We start from the raw sequence: 19,202 nt of genomic DNA on the forward strand, positions 1-19,202 counted from the left end.
TCAGGAGAGAGTGCGAACGCAGTCCCCCAGTAACACAAATTATGCAGTTGAGATTCCCACATTTGGGGAATTCGCAAAGGTCAGAACAGCCAGGGTGCAATGGTAGAGCCTCGCTCTGGGTTAACCATCTTCATGATCATGGTATCTCCCCTGCCAGGTAAGTATGACTAGTAAGGGGCTAAGACTAAAGCCTCATTTACTGGGTTTGAAAGCTAGCAAGTGGTGGCCAATGATGACAATCCCTGGCTGCCCAGATCAGAAGCAGTAGCTGTCAAGTTGAGGCATGCGCCAGTTTCTCCTTTCACAAAAGGAGGTGGAGCCTAAAAGCTTCCTCAGGTCAGATCGGAGACACATATTGCAATGAGCACAAGCCACCCTAATTTGTGGGACGTCATTATTTCCCCTGACACACAACTAATGGGATAAATGTCACACAATTCATAATTTATTTCCAATAAATCCATGACTATACAGGTATGAAAAGACATACTAGGTCAAACAATATTAACATCGACTGTCAGAGCCTAACAAAAAGGCAGGGAAACTACATATTCTCTAACCTGAGAAATCTTCCACACTTCGCTTATACAAGCGTCACTGCAGCTTTTTTCAACAGTTTGATAGGGTGTTTTGTTACTTTGTTTTTCAGTTACTGTTGCTCAGTGTTCAATGCCATTAATTCTTTAGCTACATATTCAGGACCCTGCTAAAAACGGAAGAAAGATTAAAATGAGTGCATCCACAGTTTTTCATAAACCGAACAATCAGGAGGAGAGCGCGAACGCAGTCCCCCACTAACACAAATTATGCAGTCGAGATTCCCACATTTGGGGAATTCGCAAAGGTCAGAACAGCCAGGGTGCAATGGCAGGGCCTCACTCTGGGTTAACCACCTTCATGATCATGGTATCTCCCCTGCCAGGTAAGTATGACTAGTAAGGGGCTAAGACTAAAGCCTCATTTACTGGGGCTGAAAGCTTGCAAGTGGTGGCCAATGATGACAATCCTTGGCTGACTAGATTGCAAGCAGTAGCTGTCAAGTTGAGGCATGCGCCATTTTCTCCTTTCACAAAAGGAGGTGGAGCCTAAAAGCTTCCACAGGTCAGATCGGAGGCACATATTGCAATGAGGACGAGCCACCCTAGTTTGTGGGACGTCATTATTTCCCCTGACACACAACTAATGGGATAAATGTCACACAATTCATAATTTATTTCAAATAAATCCATGACTATACAGGTATGAAAAGACATACCAGATCAAACAATATTAACATCGACTGTCAGAGCCTAACAAAAAGGGAGGGAAACTACATATTCTCTAACCTGAGAAATCTTCCACACTTCGCTTATACAAGCGTCACTGCAGCTTTTTTCAACAGTTTGATAGGGTGTTTTGTTACTTTGTTTTTCAGTTACTGTTGCTCAGTGTTCAATGCCATTAATTCTTTAGCTACATATTCAGGACCCTGCTAAAAACGGAAGAAAGATTAAAATGAGTGCATCCACAGTTTTTCATAAACAGAACAATCAGAGGAGAGCGCGAACGCAGTCCCCCACTAACACAAATTATGCAGTCGAGATTCCCACATTTGGGGAATTCGCAAAGGTCAGAACAGCCAGGGTGCAATGGTGGGGTCTCACTCTGGGTTAACCACCTTCATGATCATGGTATCTCCCCTGCCAGGTAAGTATGACTAGTAAGGGGCTAAGACTAAAGCCTCATTTACTGGGGCTGAAAGCTTGCAAGTGGTGGCCAATGATGACAATCCTTGGCTGACTAGATTGCAAGCAGTAGCTGTCAAGTTGAGGCATGCGCCATTTTCTCCTTTCACAAAAGGAGGTGGAGCCTAAAAGCTTCCACAGGTCAGATCGGAGGCACATATTGCAATGAGGACGAGCCACCCTAGTTTGTGGGACGTCATTATTTCCCCTGACACACAACTAATGGGATAAATGTCACACAATTCATAATTTATTTCAAATAAATCCATGACTATACAGGTATGAAAAGACATACCAGATCAAACAATATTAACATCGACTGTCAGAGCCTAACAAAAAGGGAGGGAAACTACATATTCTCTAACCTGAGAAATCTTCCACACTTCGCTTATACAAGCGTCGCTGCAGCTTTTTTCAACAGTTTGATAGGGTGTTTTGTTACTTTGTTTTTCAGTTACTGTTGCTCAGTGTTCAATGCCATTAATTCTTTAGCTACATATTCAGGACCCTGCTAAAAACAGAAGAAAGATTAAAATGAGTGCATCCACAATTTTTCATAAACAGAATAATCAGGGGAGAGCGCGAACGCAGTCCCCCACTAACACAAATTATGCAGTCGAGATTCCCACATTTGGGGAATTCGCAAAGGTCAGAACAGCCAGGGTGCAATGGCAGGGCCTCACTCTGGGTTAACCACCTTCATGATCATGGTTTCTCTCCTGCCAGGTAAGTATGACTAGTAAGGGGCTAAGACTAAAGCCCCATTTACGGGGGCTGAAAGCTAGTAGGTGGTGGCCAATGAGGACAATCCTTGGCTGACCAGATTGCAAGCAGTAGCTGTCAAGTTGAGGCATGCGCCATTTTCTCCTATCACAAAAGGAGGTGGAGCCTAAAAGCTTCCACAGGTCAGATCAGAGACACATATTGCAATGAGCACAAGCCACCTTAGTTTGTGGGACGTCATTATTTCCCCTGACACACAACTAATGGGATAAATGTCACACAATTCATAATTTATTTCCAATAAACCCATGACTATACAGGCTGTCAAGTTGAGGCATGCGCCATTTTCTCCTTTCACAAAAGGAGGTGGAGCCTAAAAGCTTTCTCAGGTTAGATCGGAGACACATATTGCATTGAGCACAAGCCACCCTAGTTTGTGGGATGTCATTATTTCCCCTGACACACAACTAATGGGATAAATGTCACACAATTCATAATTTATTTCCAATAAATCCATGACTATACAGGTATGAAAAGACATACTAGGTCAAACAATATTAACATCGACTGTCTGAGCCTAACAAAAAGGCAGGGAAACTACATATTCTCTAACCTGAGAAATCTTCCACACTTCGCTTATACAAGCATCGCTGCAGCTTTTTTCAACAGTTTGATAGGGTGTTTTGTTACTTTGTTTTTTAGTTACTGTTGCTCAGTGTTAAATGCCATTAATTCTTTAGCTACATATTCAGCACCGTGCTAAAAACAGAAAAAAGATTAAAATGAGTGCATCCACAATTTTTCATAAACAGAATAATCAGGAGAGAGCGCGAACGCAGTCCCCCAGTAACACAAATTATGCAGTTGAGATTCCCACATTTGGGGAATTCGCAAAGGTCAGAACAGCCAGGGTGCAATGGTAGAGCCTCGCTCTGGGTTAACCATCTTCATGATCATGGTATCTCCCCTGCCAGGTAAGTATGACTAGTAAGGGGCTAAGACTAAAGCCTCATTTACTGGGTTTGAAAGCTAGCAAGTGGTGGCCAATGATGACAATCCCTGGCTGCCCAGATCAGAAGCAGTAGCTGTCGAGTTGAGGCATGCGCCATTTTCTCCTTTCACAAAAGGAGGTGGAGCCTAAAAGCTTCCTCAGGTCAGATCGGAGACACATATTGCAATGAGCACAAGCCACCCTAGTTTGTGGGACGTCATTATTTCCGCTGACACACAACTAATGGGATAAATGTCACACAATTCATAATTTATTTCCAATAAATCCATGACTATACAGGTATGAAAAGACATACTAGGTCAAACAATATTAACATCGACTGTCAGAGCCTAACAAAAAGGCAGGGAAACTACATATTCTCTAACCTGAGAAATCTTCCACACTTCGCTTATACAAGCGTCACTGCAGCTTTTTTCAACAGTTTGATAGGGTGTTTTGTTACTTTGTTTTTCAGTTACTGTTGCTCAGTGTTCAATGCCATTAATTCTTTAGCTACATATTCAGGACCCTGCTAAAAACGGAAGAAAGATTAAAATGAGTGCATCCACAGTTTTTCATAAACAGAACAATCAGAGGAGAGCGCGAACGCAGTCCCCCACTAACACAAATTATGCAGTCGAGATTCCCACATTTGGGGAATTCGCAAAGGTCAGAACAGCCAGGGTGCAATGGTGGGGCCTCACTCTGGGTTAACCACCTTCATGATCATGGTATCTCCCCTGCCAGGTAAGTATGGCTAGTAAGGGGCTAAGACTAAAGCCTCATTTACTGGGGCTGAAAGCTTGCAAGTGGTGGCCAATGATGACAATCCTTGGCTGACTAGATTGCAAGCAGTAGCTGTCAAGTTGAGGCATGCGCCATTTTCTCCTTTCACAAAAGGAGGTGGAGCCTAAAAGCTTCCACAGGTCAGATCGGAGGCACATATTGCAATGAGGACGAGCCACCCTAGTTTGTGGGACGTCATTATTTCCCCTGACACACAACTAATGGGATAAATGTCACACAATTCATAATTTATTTCAAATAAATCCATGACTATACAGGTATGAAAAGACATACCAGATCAAACAATATTAACATCGACTGTCAGAGCCTAACAAAAAGGGAGGGAAACTACATATTCTCTAACCTGAGAAATCTTCCACACTTCGCTTATACAAGCATCGCTGCAGCTTTTTTCAACAGTTTGATAGGGTGTTTTGTTACTTTGTTTTTTAGTTACTGTTGCTCAGTGTTAAATGCCATTAATTCTTTAGCTACATATTCAGCACCGTGCTAAAAACAGAAAAAAGATTAAAATGAGTGCATCCACAATTTTTCATAAACAGAATAATCAGGAGAGAGCGCGAACGCAGTCCCCCAGTAACACAAATTATGCAGTTGAGATTCCCACATTTGGGGAATTCGCAAAGGTCAGAACAGCCAGGGTGCAATGGTAGAGCCTCGCTCTGGGTTAACCACCTTCATGATCATGGTATCTCCCCTGCCAGGTAAGTATGACTAGTAAGGGGCTAAGACTAAAGCCTCATTTACTGGGTTTGAAAGCTAGCAAGTGGTGGCCAATGATGACAATCCCTGGCTGCCCAGATCAGAAGCAGTAGCTGTCAAGTTGAGGCATGCGCCATTTTCTCCTTTCACAAAAGGAGGTGGAGCCTAAAAGCTTCCTCAGGTCAGATCGGAGACACATATTGCAATGAGCACAAGCCACCCTAGTTTGTGGGACGTCATTATTTCCGCTGACACACAACTAATGGGATAAATGTCACACAATTCATAATTTATTTCCAATAAATCCATGACTATACAGGTATGAAAAGACATACTAGGTCAAACAATATTAACATCGACTGTCAGAGCCTAACAAAAAGGCAGGGAAACTACATATTCTCTAACCTGAGAAATCTTCCACACTTCGCTTATACAAGCGTCACTGCAGCTTTTTTCAACAGTTTGATAGGGTGTTTTGTTACTTTGTTTTTCAGTTACTGTTGCTCAGTGTTCAATGCCATTAATTCTTTAGCTACATATTCAGGACCCTGCTAAAAACGGAAGAAAGATTAAAATGAGTGCATCCACAGTTTTTCATAAACAGAACAATCAGGGGAGAGCGCGAACGCAGTCCCCCACTAACACAAATTATGCAGTCGAGATTCCCACATTTGGGGAATTCGCAAAGGTCAGAACAGCCAGGGTGCAATAGCAGGGCCTCACTCTGGGTTAAACACCTTCATGATCATGGTATCTCCCCTGCCAGGTAAGTATGACTAGTAAGGGGCTAAGACTAAAGCCTCATTTACTGGGGCTGAAAGCTAGCAAGTGGTGGCCAATGATGACAATCCTTGGCTGACTAGATTGCAAGCAGTAGCTGTCAAGTTGAGGCATGCGCCATTTTCTCCTTTCACAAAAGGAGGTGGAGCCTAAAAGCTTCCACAGGTCAGATCGGAGGCACATATTGCAATGAGGACGAGCCACCCTAGTTTGTGGGACGTCATTATTTCCCCTGACACACAACTAATGGGATAAATGTCACACAATTCATAATTTATTTCAAATAAATCCATGACTATACAGGTATGAAAAGACATACCAGATCAAACAATATTAACATCGACTGTCAGAGCCTAACAAAAAGGGAGGGAAACTACATATTCTCTAACCTGAGAAATCTTCCACACTTCGCTTATACAAGCGTCGCTGCAGCTTTTTTCAACAGTTTGATAGGGTGTTTTGTTACTTTGTTTTTCAGTTACTGTTGCTCAGTGTTCAATGCCATTAATTCTTTAGCTACATATTCAGGACCCTGCTAAAAACAGAAGAAAGATTAAAATGAGTGCATCCACAATTTTTCATAAACAGAATAATCAGGAGGAGAGCGCGAACGCAGTCCCCCACTAACACAAATTATGCAGTCGAGATTCCCACATTTGGGGAATTCGCAAAGGTCAGAACAGCCAGGGTGCAATGGCAGGGTCCTCACTCTGGGTTAACCACCTTCATGATCATGGTATCTCCCTGCCAGGTAAGTATGACTAGTAAGGGGCTAAGACTAAAGCCCCATTTACTGGGGCTGAAAGCTAGTAGGTGGTGGCCAATGAGGACAATCCTTGGCTGACTAGATTGCAAGCAGTAGCTGTCAAGTTGAGGCATGCGCCATTTTCTCCTTTCACAAAAGGAGGTGGAGCCTAAAAGCTTCCACAGGTCAGATCGGAGGCACATATTGCAATGAGGACGAGCCACCCTAGTTTGTGGGACGTCATTATTTCCCCTGACACACAACTAATGGGATAAATGTCACACAATTCATAATTTATTTCAAATAAATCCATGACTATACAGGTATGAAAAGACATACCAGATCAAACAATATTAACATCGACTGTCAGAGCCTAACAAAAAGGGAGGGAAACTACATATTCTCTAAACTGAGAAATCTTCCACACTTCGCTTATACAAGCATCGCTGCAGCTTTTTTCAACAATTTGATAGGGTGTTTTGTTACTTTGTTTTTCAGTTACTGTTGCTCAGTGTTAAATGCCATTAATTATTTAGCTACATATTCAGCACCGTGCTAAAAACAGAAAAAAGATTAAAATGAGTGCATCCACAATTTTTCATAAACAGAATAATCAGGAGAGAGCGCGAACGCAGTCCCCCAGTAACACAAATTATGCAGTTGAGATTCCCACATTTGGGGAATTCGCAAAGGTCAGAACAGCCAGGGTGCAATGGTAGAGCCTCGCTCTGGGTTAACCATCTTCATGATCATGGTATCTCCCCTGCCAGGTAAGTATGACTAGTAAGGGGCTAAGACTAAAGCCTCATTTACTGGGTTTGAAAGCTAGCAAGTGGTGGCCAATGATGACAATCCCTGGCTGCCCAGATCAGAAGCAGTAGCTGTCAAGTTGAGGCATGCGCCAGTTTCTCCTTTCACAAAAGGAGGTGGAGCCTAAAAGCTTCCTCAGGTCAGATCGGAGACACATATTGCAATGAGCACAAGCCACCCTAATTTGTGGGACGTCATTATTTCCCCTGACACACAACTAATGGGATAAATGTCACACAATTCATAATTTATTTCCAATAAATCCATGACTATACAGGTATGAAAAGACATACTAGGTCAAACAATATTAACATCGACTGTCAGAGCCTAACAAAAAGGCAGGGAAACTACATATTCTCTAACCTGAGAAATCTTCCACACTTCGCTTATACAATCGTCACTGCAGCTTTTTTCAACAGTTTGATAGGGTGTTTTGTTACTTTGTTTTTCAGTTACTGTTGCTCAGTGTTCAATGCCATTAATTCTTTAGCTACATATTCAGGACCCTGCTAAAAACGGAAGAAAGATTAAAATGAGTGCATCCACAGTTTTTCATAAACAGAACAATCAGGGGAGAGCGCGAACGCAGTCCCCCACTAACACAAATTATGCAGTCGAGATTCCCACATTTGGGGAATTCGCAAAGGTCAGAACAGCCAGAGTGCAATGGCAGGGCCTCACTCTGGGTTAACCACCTTCATGATCATGGTATCTCCCCTGCCAGGTAAGTATGACTAGTAAGGGGCTAAGACTAAAGCCTCATTTACTGGGGCTGAAAGCTAGCAAGTGGTGGCCAATGATGACAATCCTTGGCTGACCAGATTGCAAGCAGTAGCTGTCAAGTTGAGGCATGCGCCATTTTCTCCTTTCACAAAAGGAGGTGGAGCCTAAAAGCTTCCACAGGTCAGATCGGAGGCACATATTGCAATGAGGACGAGCCACCCTAGTTTGTGGGACGTCATTATTTCCTCTGACACACAACTAATGGGATAAATGTCACACAATTCATAATTTATTTCCAATAAACCCATGACTATACAGGTATGAAAAGACATACCAGATCAAACAATATTAACATCGACTGTCAGAGCCTAACAAAAAGGCAGGGAAACTACATATTCTCTAACCTGAGAAATCTTCCACACTTCGCTTATACAAGCGTCGCTGCAGCTTTTTTCAACAGTTTGATAGGGTGTTTTGTTACTTTGTTTTTCAGTTACTGTTGCTCAGTGTTCAATGCCATTAATTATTTAGCTACATATTCAGGACCCTGCTAAAAATGGAAGGAAGATTAAAATGAGTGCATCCACAATTTTTCATAAACAGAATAATCAGGAGAGAGCGCGAACGCAGTCCCCCAGTAACACAAATTATGCAGTCAAGATACCCACATTTGCAGAATTTGCAAAGGTCAGAACAGCCGGGGTGCAATGGCAGAGTCTCGCTCTGGGTTAACCACCTTCATGATCATGGTATCTCCCCTGCCAGGTAATTATGACTAGTAAGGGGCTAAGACTAAAGCCCCATTTACTGGGGCTGAAAGCTAGCAAGTGGTGGCCAATGATGACAATCCTTGGCTGACCAGATTGCAAGCAGTAGCTGTCAAGTTGAGGCATGCGCCATTTTCTCCTATCACAAAAGGAGGTGGAGCCTAAAAGCTTCCACAGGTCAGATCAGAGACACATATTGCAATGAGCACAAGCCACCTTAGTTTGTGGGACGTCATTATTTCCCCTGACACACAACTAATGGGATAAATGTCACACAATTCATAATTTATTTCCAATAAACCCATGACTATACAGGCTGTCAAGTTGAGGCATGCGCCATTTTCTCCTTTCACAAAAGGAGGTGGAGCCTAAAAGCTTTCTCAGGTTAGATCGGAGACACATATTGCATTGAGCACAAGCCACCCTAGTTTGTGGGATGTCATTATTTCCCCTGACACACAACTAATGGGATAAATGTCACACAATTCATAATTTATTTCCAATAAATCCATGACTATACAGGTATGAAAAGACATACTAGGTCAAACAATATTAACATCGACTGTCTGAGCCTAACAAAAAGGCAGGGAAACTACATATTCTCTAACCGGAGAAATCTTCCACATTTCGCTTATACAAGCATCGCTGCAGCTTTTTTCAACAATTTGATAGGGTGTTTTGTTACTTTGTTTTTCAGTTACTGTTGCTCAGTGTTAAATGCCATTAATTCTTTAGCTACATATTCAGCACCGTGCTAAAAACAGAAAAAAGATTAAAATGAGTGCATCCACAATTTTCCATAAACAGAATAATCAGGAGAGAGCGCGAACGCAGTCCCCCAGTAACACAAATTATGCAGTTGAGATTCCCACATTTGGGGAATTCGCAAAGGTCAGAACAGCCAGGGTGCAATGGTAGAGCCTCGCTCTGGGTTAACCATCTTCATGATCATGGTATCTCCCCTGCCAGGTAAGTATGACTAGTAAGGGGCTAAGACTAAAGCCTCATTTACTGGGTTTGAAAGCTAGCAAGTGGTGGCCAATGATGACAATCCCTGGCTGCCCAGATCAGAAGCAGTAGCTGTCAAGTTGAGGCATGCGCCATTTTCTCCTTTCACAAAAGGAGGTGGAGCCTAAAAGCTTCCTCAGGTCAGATCGGAGACACATATTGCAATGAGCACAAGCCACCCTAGTTTGTGGGACGTCATTATTTCCGCTGACACACAACTAATGGGATAAATGTCACACAATTCATAATTTATTTCCAATAAATCCATGACTATACAGGTATGAAAAGACATACCAGATCAAACAATATTAACATCGACTGTCAGAGCCTAACAAAAAGGGAGGGAAACTACATATTCTCTAACCTGAGAAATCTTCCACACTTCGCTTATACAAGCGTCGCTGCAGCTTTTTTCAACAGTTTGATAGGGTGTTTTGTTACTTTGTTTTTCAGTTACTGTTGCTCAGTGTTCAATGCCATTAATTCTTTAGCTACATATTCAGGACCCTGCTAAAAACAGAAGAAAGATTAAAATGAGTGCATCCACAATTTTTCATAAACAGAATAATCAGGGGAGAGCGCGAACGCAGTCCCCCACTAACACAAATTATGCAGTTGAGATTCCCACATTTGGGGAATTCGCAAAGGTCAGAACAGCCAGGGTGCAATGGTAGAGCCTCGCTCTGGGTTAACCATCTTCATGATCATGGTATCTCCCCTGCCAGGTAAGTATGACTAGTAAGGGGCTTAGACTAAAGCCTCATTTACTGGGTTTGAAAGCTAGCAAGTGGTGGCCAATGATGACAATCCCTGGCTGCCCAGATCAGAAGCAGTAGCTGTCAAGTTGAGGCATGCGCCATTTTCTCCTTTCACAAAAGGAGGTGGAGCCTAAAAGCTTCCTCAGGTCAGATCGGAGACACATATTGCAATGAGCACAAGCCACCCTAGTTTGTGGGACGTCATTATTTCCCCTGACACACAACTAATGGGATAAATGTCACACAATTCATAATTTATTTCCAATAAATCCATGACTATACAGGTATGAAAAGACATACTAGGTCAAACAATATTAACATCGACTGTCAGAGCCTAACAAAAAGGCAGGGAAACTACATATTCTCTAACCTGAGAAATCTTCCACACTTCGCTTATACAAGCGTCACTGCAGCTTTTTTCAACAGTTTGATAGGGTGTTTTGTTACTTTGTTTTTCAGTTACTGTTGCTCAGTGTTCAATGCCATTAATTCTTTAGCTACATATTCAGGACCCTGCTAAAAACGGAAGAAAGATTAAAATGAGTGCATCCACAGTTTTTCATAAACAGAACAATCAGGGGAGAGCGCGAACGCAGTCCCCCACTAACACAAATTATGCAGTCGAGATTCCCACATTTGGGGAATTCGCAAAGGTCAGAACAGCCAGGGTGCAATGGCAGGGCCTCACTCTGGGTTAACCACCTTCATGATCATGGTATCTCCCCTGCCAGGTAAGTATGACTAGTAAGGGGCTAAGACTAAAGCCTCATTTACTGGGGCTGAAAGGTAGCAAGTGGTGGCCAATGATGACAATCCTTGGCTGACTAGATTGCAAGCAGTAGCTGTCAAGTTGAGGCATGCGCCATTATCTCCTTTCACAAAAGGAGGTGGAGCCTAAAAGCTTCCACAGGTCAGATCGGAGGCACATATTGCAATGAGGACGAGCCACCCTAGTTTGTGGGACGTAATTATTTCCCCTGACACACAACTAATGGGATAAATGTCACACAATTCATAATTTATTTCAAATAAATCCATGACTATACAGGTATGAAAAGACATACCAGATCAAACAATATTAACATCGACTGTCAGAGCCTAACAAAAAGGGAGGGAAACTACATATTCTCTAACCTGAGAAATCTTCCACACTTCGCTTATACAAGCGTCGCTGCAGCTTTTTTCAACAGTTTGATAGGGTGTTTTGTTACTTTGTTTTTCAGTTACTGTTGCTCAGTGTTCAATGCCATTAATTCTTTAGCTACATATTCAGGACCCTGCTAAAAACGGAAGAAAGATTAAAATGAGTGCATCCACAATTTTTCATAAACAGAATAATCAGGAGAGAGCGCGAACACAGTCTCCCACTAACACAAATTATGCAGTCGAGATTCCCACATTTGGGGAATTCGCAAAGGTCAGAACAGCCAGGGTGCAATGGTAGAGCCTCGCTCTGGGTTAACCATCTTCATGATCATGGTATCTCCCCTGCCAGGTAAGTATGACTAGTAAGGGGCTAAGACTAAAGCCCCATTTACGGGGGCTGAAAGCTAGTAGGTGGTGGCCAATGAGGACAATCCTTGGCTGACCAGATTGCAAGCAGTAGCTGTCAAGTTGAGGCATGCGCCATTTTCTCCTATCACAAAAGGAGGTGGAGCCTAAAAGCTTCCACAGGTCAGATCAGAGACACATATTGCAATGAGCACAAGCCACCTTAGTTTGTGGGACGTCATTATTTCCCCTGACACACAACTAATGGGATAAATGTCACACAATTCATAATTTATTTCCAATAAACCCATGACTATACAGGCTGTCAAGTTGAGGCATGCGCCATTTTCTCCTTTCACAAAAGGAGGTGGAGCCTAAAAGCTTTCTCAGGTTAGATCGGAGACACATATTGCATTGAGCACAAGCCACCCTAGTTTGTGGGATGTCATTATTTCCCCTGACACACAACTAATGGGATAAATGTCACACAATTCATAATTTATTTCCAATAAATCCATGACTATACAGGTATGAAAAGACATACTAGGTCAAACAATATTAACATCGACTGTCTGAGCCTAACAAAAAGGCAGGGAAACTACATATTCTCTAACCTGAGAAATCTTCCACACTTCGCTTATACAAGCATCGCTGCAGCTTTTTTCAACAGTTTGATAGGGTGTTTTGTTACTTTGTTTTTCAGTTACTGTTGCTCAGTGTTCAATGCCATTAATTCTTTAGCTACATATTCAGGACCCTGCTAAAAACGGAAGAAAGATTAAAATTAGTGCATCCACAGTTTTTCATAAACAGAACAATCAGGGGAGAGCGCAAACACAGTCCCCCAGTAACACAAATTATGCAGTTGAGATTCCCACATTTGGGGAATTCGCAAAGGTCAGAACAGCCAGGGTGCAATGGCAGATTCTCGCTCTGGGTTAACCACCTTCATGATCATGGTATCTCCCCTGCCAGGTAAGTATGACTAGTAAGGGGCTAAGACTAAAGCCCCATTTAAGGGGGCTGAAAGCTAGTAGGTGGTGGCCAATGAGGACAATCCTTGGCTGCCCAGATCAGAAGCAGTAGCTGTCAAGTTGAGGCATGCGCCATTTTCTCCTTTCACAAAAGGAGGTGGAGCCTAAAAGCTTCCTCAGGTCAGATCGGAGACACATATTGCAATGAGCACAAGCCACCCTAGTTTGTGGGACGTCATTATTTCCGCTGACACACAACTAATGGGATAAATGTCACACAATTCATAATTTATTTCCAATAAATCCATGACTATACAGGTATGAAAAGACATACCAGATCAAACAATATTAACATCGACTGTCAGAGCCTAACAAAAAGGGAGGGAAACTACATATTCTCTAACCTGAGAAATCTTCCACACTTCGCTTATACAAGCGTCGCTGCAGCTTTTTTCAACAGTTTGATAGGGTGTTTTGTTACTTTGTTTTTCAGTTACTGTTGCTCAGTGTTCAATGCCATTAATTCTTTAGCTACATATTCAGGACCCTGCTAAAAACAGAAGAAAGATTAAAATGAGTGCATCCACAATTTTTCATAAACAGAATAATCAGGGGAGAGCGCGAACGCAGTCCCCCACTAACACAAATTATGCAGTTGAGATTCCCACATTTGGGGAATTCGCAAAGGTCAGAACAGCCAGGGTGCAATGGTAGAGCCTCGCTCTGGGTTAACCATCTTCATGATCATGGTATCTCCCCTGCCAGGTAAGTATGACTAGTAAGGGGCTTAGACTAAAGCCTCATTTACTGGGTTTGAAAGCTAGCAAGTGGTGGCCAATGATGACAATCCCTGGCTGCCCAGATCAGAAGCAGTAGCTGTCAAGTTGAGGCATGCGTCATTTTCTCCTTTCACAAAAGGAGGTGGAGCCTAAAAGCTTCCACAGGGCAGATCGGAGGCACATATTGCAATGAGCACAAGCCACCCTAGTTTTTGGGACGTCATTATTTCCCCTGACACACAACTAATGGGATAAATGTCACACAATTCATAATTTATTTCCAATAAATCCATGACTATACAGGTATGAAAAGACATACTAGGTCAAACAATATTAACATCGACTGTCAGAGCCTAACAAAAAGGCAGGGAAACTACATATTCTCTAACCTGAGAAATCTTCCACACTTCGCTTATACAAGCAGCGCTGCAGCTTTTTTCAACAGTTTGATAGGGTGTTTTGTTACTTTGTTTTTTAGTTACTGTTGCTCAGTGTTCAATGCCATTAACTCTTTGGCTACATATGCAGGACCCTGCTAAAAACGGAAGAAAGATTAGAATGAGTGCATCCACAGTTTTTCATAAACAGAACAATCAGGGGAGAGCGCGAACGCAGTCCCCCACTAACACAAATTATGCAGTCGAGATTCCCACATTTGGGGAATTCGCAAAGGTCAGAACAGCCAGGGTGCAATGGCAGGGCCTCACTCTGGGTTAACCACCTTCATGATCATGGTATCTCCCCTGCCAGGTAAGTATGACTACTAAGGGGCTAAGACTAAAGCCTCATTTACTGGGGCTGAAAGGTAGCAAGTGGTGGCCAATGATGACAATCCTTGGCTGACTAGATTGCAAGCAGTAGCTGTCAAGTTGAGGCATGCGCCATTATCTCCTTTCACAAAAGGAGGTGGAGCCTAAAAGCTTCCACAGGTCAGATCGGAGGCACATATTGCAATGAGGACGAGCCACCCTAGTTTGTGGGACGTAATTATTTCCCCTGACACACAACTAATGGGATAAATGTCACACAATTCATAATTTATTTCAAATAAATCCATGACTATACAGGTATGAAAAGACATACCAGATCAAACAATATTAACATCGACTGTCAGAGCCTAACAAAAAGGGAGGGAAACTACATATTCTCTAACCTGAGAAATCTTCCACACTTCGCTTATACAAGCGTCGCTGCAGCTTTTTTCAACAGTTTGATAGGGTGTTTTGTTACTTTGTTTTTCAGTTACTGTTGCTCAGTGTTCAATGCCATTAATTCTTTAGCTACATATTCAGGACCCTGCTAAAAACGGAAGAAAGATTAAAATGAGTGCATCCACAATTTTTCATAAACAGAATAATCAGGAGAGAGCGCGAAAACAGTCTCCCACTAACACAAATTATGCAGTCGAGATTCCCACATTTGGGGAATTCGCAAAGGTCAGAACAGCCAGAGTGCAATGGCAGGGCCTCACTCTGGGATAACCACCTTCATGATCATGGTTTCTCTCCTGCCAGGTAAGTATGACTAGTAAGGGGCTAAGACTAAAGCCCCATTTACGGGGGCTGAAAGCTAGTAGGTGGTGGCCAATGAGGACAATCCTTGGCTGACCAGATTGCAAGCAGTAGCTGTCAAGTTGAGGCATGCGCCATTTTCTCCTATCACAAAAGGAGGTGGAGCCTAAAAGCTTCCACAGGTCAGATCAGAGACACATATTGCAATGAGCACAAGCCACCTTAGTTTGTGGGACGTCATTATTTCCCCTGACACACAACTAATGGGATAAATGTCACACAATTCATAATTTATTTCCAATAAACCCATGACTATACAGGCTGTCAAGTTGAGGCATGCGCCATTTTCTCCTTTCACAAAAGGAGGTGGAGCCTAAAAGCTTTCTCAGGTTAGATCGGAGACACATATTGCATTGAGCACAAGCCACCCTAGTTTGTGGGATGTCATTATTTCCCCTGACACACAACTAATGGGATAAATGTCACACAATTCATAATTTATTTCAAATAAATCCATGACTATACAGGTATGAAAAGACATACTAGGTCAAACAATATTAACATAGACTGTCTGAGCCTAACAAAAAGGCAGGGAAACTACATATTCTCTAACCTGAGAAATCTTCCACACTTCGCTTATACAAGCATCGCTGCAGCTTTTTTCAACAATTTGATAGGGTGTTTTGTTACTTTGTTTTTCAGTTACTGTTGCTCAGTGTTAAATGCCATTAATTCTTTAGCTACATATTCAGCACCGTGCTAAAAACAGAAAAAAGATTAAAATGAGTGCATCCACAATTTTCCATAAACAGAATAATCAGGAGAGAGCGCGAACGCAGTCCCCCAGTAACACAAATTATGCAGTTGAGATTCCCACATTTGGGGAATTCGCAAAGGTCAGAACAGCCAGGGTGCAATGGTAGAGCCTCGCTCTGGGTTAACCATCTTCATGATCATGGTATCTCCCCTGCCAGGTAAGTATGACTAGTAAGGGGCTAAGACTAAAGCCTCATTTACTGGGTTTGAAAGCTAGCAAGTGGTGGCCAATGATGACAATCCCTGGCTGCCCAGATCAGAAGCAGTAGCTGTCAAGTTGAGGCATGCGCCATTTTCTCCTTTCACAAAAGGAGGTGGAGCCTAAAAGCTTTCTCAGGTCAGATCGGAAGCACATATTGCAATGAGCACAAGCCACCCTAGTTTGTGGGACGTCATTATTTCCCCTGACACACAACTAATGGGATAAATGTCACACAATTCATAATTTATTTCCAATAAATCCATGACTATACAGGTATGAAAAGACATACCAGATCAAACAATATTAACATCGACTGTCAGAGCCTAACAAAAAGGGAGGGAAACTACATATTCTCTAACCTGAGAAATCTTCCACACTTCGCTTATACAAGCGTCGCTGCAGCTTTTTTCAACAGTTTGATAGGGTGTTTTGTTACTTTGTTTTTCAGTTACTGTTGCTCAGTGTTCAATGCCATTAATTCTTTAGCTACATATTCAGGACCCTGCTAAAAACGGAAGAAAGATTAAAATGAGTGCATCCACAATTTTTCATAAACAGAATAATCAGGAGAGAGCGCGAACACGGTCTCCCACTAACACAAATTATGCAGTCGAGATTCCCACATTTGGGGAATTCGCAAAGGTCAGAACAGCCAGAGTGCAATGGCAGGGCCTCACTCTGGGTTAACCACCTTCATGATCATGGTTTCTCTCCTGCCAGGTAAGTATGACTAGTAAGGGGCTAAGACTAAAGCCCCATTTACGGGGGCTGAAAGCTAGTAGGTGGTGGCCAATGAGGACAATCCTTGGCTGACCAGATTGCAAGCAGTAGCTGTCAAGTTGAGGCATGCGCCATTTTCTCCTATCACAAAAGGAGGTGGAGCCTAAAAGCTTCCACAGGTCAGATCAGAGACACATATTGCAATGAGCACAAGCCACCTTAGTTTGTGGGACGTCATTATTTCCCCTGACACACAACTAATGGGATAAATGTCACACAATTCATAATTTATTTCCAATAAACCCATGACTATACAGGCTGTCAAGTTGAGGCATGCGCCAATTTCTCCTTTCACAAAAGGAGGTGGAGCCTAAAAGCTTTTTCAGGTTAGATCGGAGACACATATTGCATTGAGCACAAGCCACCCTAGTTTGTGGGATGTCATTATTTCCCCTGACACACAACTAATGGGATAAATGTCACACAATTCATAATTTATTTCCAATAAATCCATGACTATACAGGTATGAAAAGACATACTAGGTCAAACAATATTAACATCGACTGTCTGAGCCTAACAAAAAGGCAGGGAAACTACATATTCTCTAACCGGAGAAATCTTCCACACTTCGCTTATACAAGCATCGCTGCAGCTTTTTTCAACAGTTTGATAGGGTGTTTTGTTACTTTGTTTTTCAGTTACTGTTGCTCAGTGTTCAATGCCATTAATTCTTTAGCTACATATTCAGCACCTTGCTAAAAACAGAAAAAAGATTAAAATGAGTGCATCCACAATGTTTCATAAACAGAATAATCAGGAGAGAGCGCGAACGCAGTCCCCCAGTAACACAAATTATGCAGTTGAGATTCCCACATTTGGGGAATTCGCAAAGGTCAGAACAGCCAGAGTGCAATGGCAGGGCCTCACTCTGGGTTAACCACCTTCATGATCATGGTATCTCCCCTGCCAGGTAAGTATGACTAGTAAGGGGCTAAGACTAAAGCCCCATTTAAGGGGGCTGAAAGCTAGCAAGTGGTGGCCAATGATGACAATCCCTGGCTGCCCAGATCAGAAGCAGTAGCTGTCAAGTTGAGGCATGCACCATTTTCTCCTTTCACAAAAGGAGGTGGAGCCTAAAAGCTTCCTCAGGTCAGATCGGAGACACATATTGCAATGAGCACAAGCCACCCTAGTTTGTGGGACGTCATTATTTCCCCTGACACACAACTAATGGGATAAATGTCACACAATTCATAATTTATTTCCAATAAATCCATGACTATACAGGTATGAAAAGACATACCAGATCAAACAATATTAACATCGACTGTCAGAGCCTAACAAAAAGGCAGGGAAACTACATATTCTCTAACCTGAGAAATCTTCCACACTTCGCTTATACAAGCGTCGCTGCAGCTTTTTTCAACAGTTTGATAGGGTGTTTTGTTACTTTGTTTTTCAGTTACTGTTGCTCAGTGTTCAATGCCATTAATTCTTTAGCTACATATTCAGGACCCTGCTAAAAACGGAAGAAAGATTAAAATGAGTGCATCCACAGTTTTTCATAAACAGAAAGATCAGGGGAGAGCGCGAACGCAGTCCCCCACTAACACAAATTATGCAGTGGAGATTCCCACATTTGGGGAATTCGCAAAGGTCAGAACAGCCAGGGTGCAATGGCAGGGCCTCACTCTGGGTTAACCACCTTCATGATCATGGTTTCTCTCCTGCCAGGTAAGTATGACTAGTAAGGGGCTAAGACTAAAGCCCCATTTACGGGGGCTGAAAGCTAGTAGGTGGTGGCCAATGAGGACAATCCTTGGCTGACCAGATTGCAAGCAGTAGCTGTCAAGTTGAGGCATGCGCCATTTTCTCCTATCACAAAAGGAGGTGGAGCCTAAAAGCTTCCACAGGTCAGATCAGAGACACATATTGCAATGAGCACAAGCCACCTTAGTTTGTGGGACGTCATTATTTCCCCTGACACACAACTAATGGGATAAATGTCACACAATTCATAATTTATTTCCAATAAACCCATGACTATACAGGCTGTCAAGTTGAGGCATGCGCCATTTTCTCCTTTCACAAAAGGAGGTGGAGCCTAAAAGCTTTCTCAGGTTAGATCGGAGACACATATTGCATTGAGCACAAGCCACCCTAGTTTGAT

The 19,202-nt window shown here is 42.6% G+C and overlaps 24 non-coding genes across 24 annotated transcripts; all 24 read right to left on the reverse strand.

Moving 5' to 3' along the window:
- Position 1: 1 nt before the first annotated feature.
- LOC124862042 lies at positions 2-165 on the reverse strand. Its single transcript, XR_007036868.1, has one exon. It is a non-coding gene; the product is annotated as a U1 spliceosomal RNA (small nuclear RNA).
- A 601-nt stretch (positions 166-766) lies between these two features.
- Positions 767-930, reverse strand: LOC124861999. Its single transcript, XR_007036829.1, has one exon. It is a non-coding gene; the product is annotated as a U1 spliceosomal RNA (small nuclear RNA).
- Positions 931-1,530: 600 nt separating this feature from the next.
- Positions 1,531-1,694, reverse strand: LOC124862015. The gene has a single exon (XR_007036844.1). It is a non-coding gene; the product is annotated as a U1 spliceosomal RNA (small nuclear RNA).
- A 600-nt stretch (positions 1,695-2,294) lies between these two features.
- Positions 2,295-2,458, reverse strand: LOC124862014. Its single transcript, XR_007036843.1, has one exon. It is a non-coding gene; the product is annotated as a U1 spliceosomal RNA (small nuclear RNA).
- Positions 2,459-3,265: 807 nt separating this feature from the next.
- Positions 3,266-3,429, reverse strand: LOC124862031. The gene has a single exon (XR_007036858.1). It is a non-coding gene; the product is annotated as a U1 spliceosomal RNA (small nuclear RNA).
- A 600-nt stretch (positions 3,430-4,029) lies between these two features.
- On the reverse strand, positions 4,030-4,193 carry LOC124862009. Its single transcript, XR_007036838.1, has one exon. It is a non-coding gene; the product is annotated as a U1 spliceosomal RNA (small nuclear RNA).
- Positions 4,194-4,793: 600 nt separating this feature from the next.
- Positions 4,794-4,957, reverse strand: LOC124862027. Its single transcript, XR_007036855.1, has one exon. It is a non-coding gene; the product is annotated as a U1 spliceosomal RNA (small nuclear RNA).
- A 600-nt stretch (positions 4,958-5,557) lies between these two features.
- LOC124862016 lies at positions 5,558-5,721 on the reverse strand. The gene has a single exon (XR_007036845.1). It is a non-coding gene; the product is annotated as a U1 spliceosomal RNA (small nuclear RNA).
- Positions 5,722-6,322: 601 nt separating this feature from the next.
- LOC124861975 lies at positions 6,323-6,486 on the reverse strand. The gene has a single exon (XR_007036808.1). It is a non-coding gene; the product is annotated as a U1 spliceosomal RNA (small nuclear RNA).
- A 600-nt stretch (positions 6,487-7,086) lies between these two features.
- On the reverse strand, positions 7,087-7,250 carry LOC124862032. The gene has a single exon (XR_007036859.1). It is a non-coding gene; the product is annotated as a U1 spliceosomal RNA (small nuclear RNA).
- A 600-nt stretch (positions 7,251-7,850) lies between these two features.
- LOC124861973 lies at positions 7,851-8,014 on the reverse strand. Its single transcript, XR_007036807.1, has one exon. It is a non-coding gene; the product is annotated as a U1 spliceosomal RNA (small nuclear RNA).
- Positions 8,015-8,614: 600 nt separating this feature from the next.
- Positions 8,615-8,778, reverse strand: LOC124861981. Its single transcript, XR_007036814.1, has one exon. It is a non-coding gene; the product is annotated as a U1 spliceosomal RNA (small nuclear RNA).
- Positions 8,779-9,585: 807 nt separating this feature from the next.
- LOC124862033 lies at positions 9,586-9,749 on the reverse strand. Its single transcript, XR_007036860.1, has one exon. It is a non-coding gene; the product is annotated as a U1 spliceosomal RNA (small nuclear RNA).
- Positions 9,750-10,349: 600 nt separating this feature from the next.
- On the reverse strand, positions 10,350-10,513 carry LOC124862010. Its single transcript, XR_007036839.1, has one exon. It is a non-coding gene; the product is annotated as a U1 spliceosomal RNA (small nuclear RNA).
- Positions 10,514-11,113: 600 nt separating this feature from the next.
- On the reverse strand, positions 11,114-11,277 carry LOC124861995. The gene has a single exon (XR_007036826.1). It is a non-coding gene; the product is annotated as a U1 spliceosomal RNA (small nuclear RNA).
- Positions 11,278-11,877: 600 nt separating this feature from the next.
- LOC124862006 lies at positions 11,878-12,041 on the reverse strand. Its single transcript, XR_007036836.1, has one exon. It is a non-coding gene; the product is annotated as a U1 spliceosomal RNA (small nuclear RNA).
- An 807-nt stretch (positions 12,042-12,848) lies between these two features.
- Positions 12,849-13,012, reverse strand: LOC124862038. The gene has a single exon (XR_007036865.1). It is a non-coding gene; the product is annotated as a U1 spliceosomal RNA (small nuclear RNA).
- A 600-nt stretch (positions 13,013-13,612) lies between these two features.
- LOC124862011 lies at positions 13,613-13,776 on the reverse strand. The gene has a single exon (XR_007036840.1). It is a non-coding gene; the product is annotated as a U1 spliceosomal RNA (small nuclear RNA).
- Positions 13,777-14,376: 600 nt separating this feature from the next.
- LOC124861997 lies at positions 14,377-14,540 on the reverse strand. The gene has a single exon (XR_007036827.1). It is a non-coding gene; the product is annotated as a U1 spliceosomal RNA (small nuclear RNA).
- A 600-nt stretch (positions 14,541-15,140) lies between these two features.
- On the reverse strand, positions 15,141-15,304 carry LOC124862019. The gene has a single exon (XR_007036847.1). It is a non-coding gene; the product is annotated as a U1 spliceosomal RNA (small nuclear RNA).
- An 807-nt stretch (positions 15,305-16,111) lies between these two features.
- LOC124862034 lies at positions 16,112-16,275 on the reverse strand. The gene has a single exon (XR_007036861.1). It is a non-coding gene; the product is annotated as a U1 spliceosomal RNA (small nuclear RNA).
- A 600-nt stretch (positions 16,276-16,875) lies between these two features.
- On the reverse strand, positions 16,876-17,039 carry LOC124862025. The gene has a single exon (XR_007036853.1). It is a non-coding gene; the product is annotated as a U1 spliceosomal RNA (small nuclear RNA).
- An 807-nt stretch (positions 17,040-17,846) lies between these two features.
- On the reverse strand, positions 17,847-18,010 carry LOC124862021. The gene has a single exon (XR_007036849.1). It is a non-coding gene; the product is annotated as a U1 spliceosomal RNA (small nuclear RNA).
- A 600-nt stretch (positions 18,011-18,610) lies between these two features.
- Positions 18,611-18,774, reverse strand: LOC124862035. The gene has a single exon (XR_007036862.1). It is a non-coding gene; the product is annotated as a U1 spliceosomal RNA (small nuclear RNA).
- Positions 18,775-19,202: the final 428 nt, after the last annotated feature.

Source organism: Girardinichthys multiradiatus, chromosome 24 (assembly GCF_021462225.1).
Source record: "Girardinichthys multiradiatus isolate DD_20200921_A chromosome 24, DD_fGirMul_XY1, whole genome shotgun sequence".
Classification (NCBI taxonomy): Eukaryota; Metazoa; Chordata; class Actinopteri; order Cyprinodontiformes; family Goodeidae; genus Girardinichthys; species Girardinichthys multiradiatus.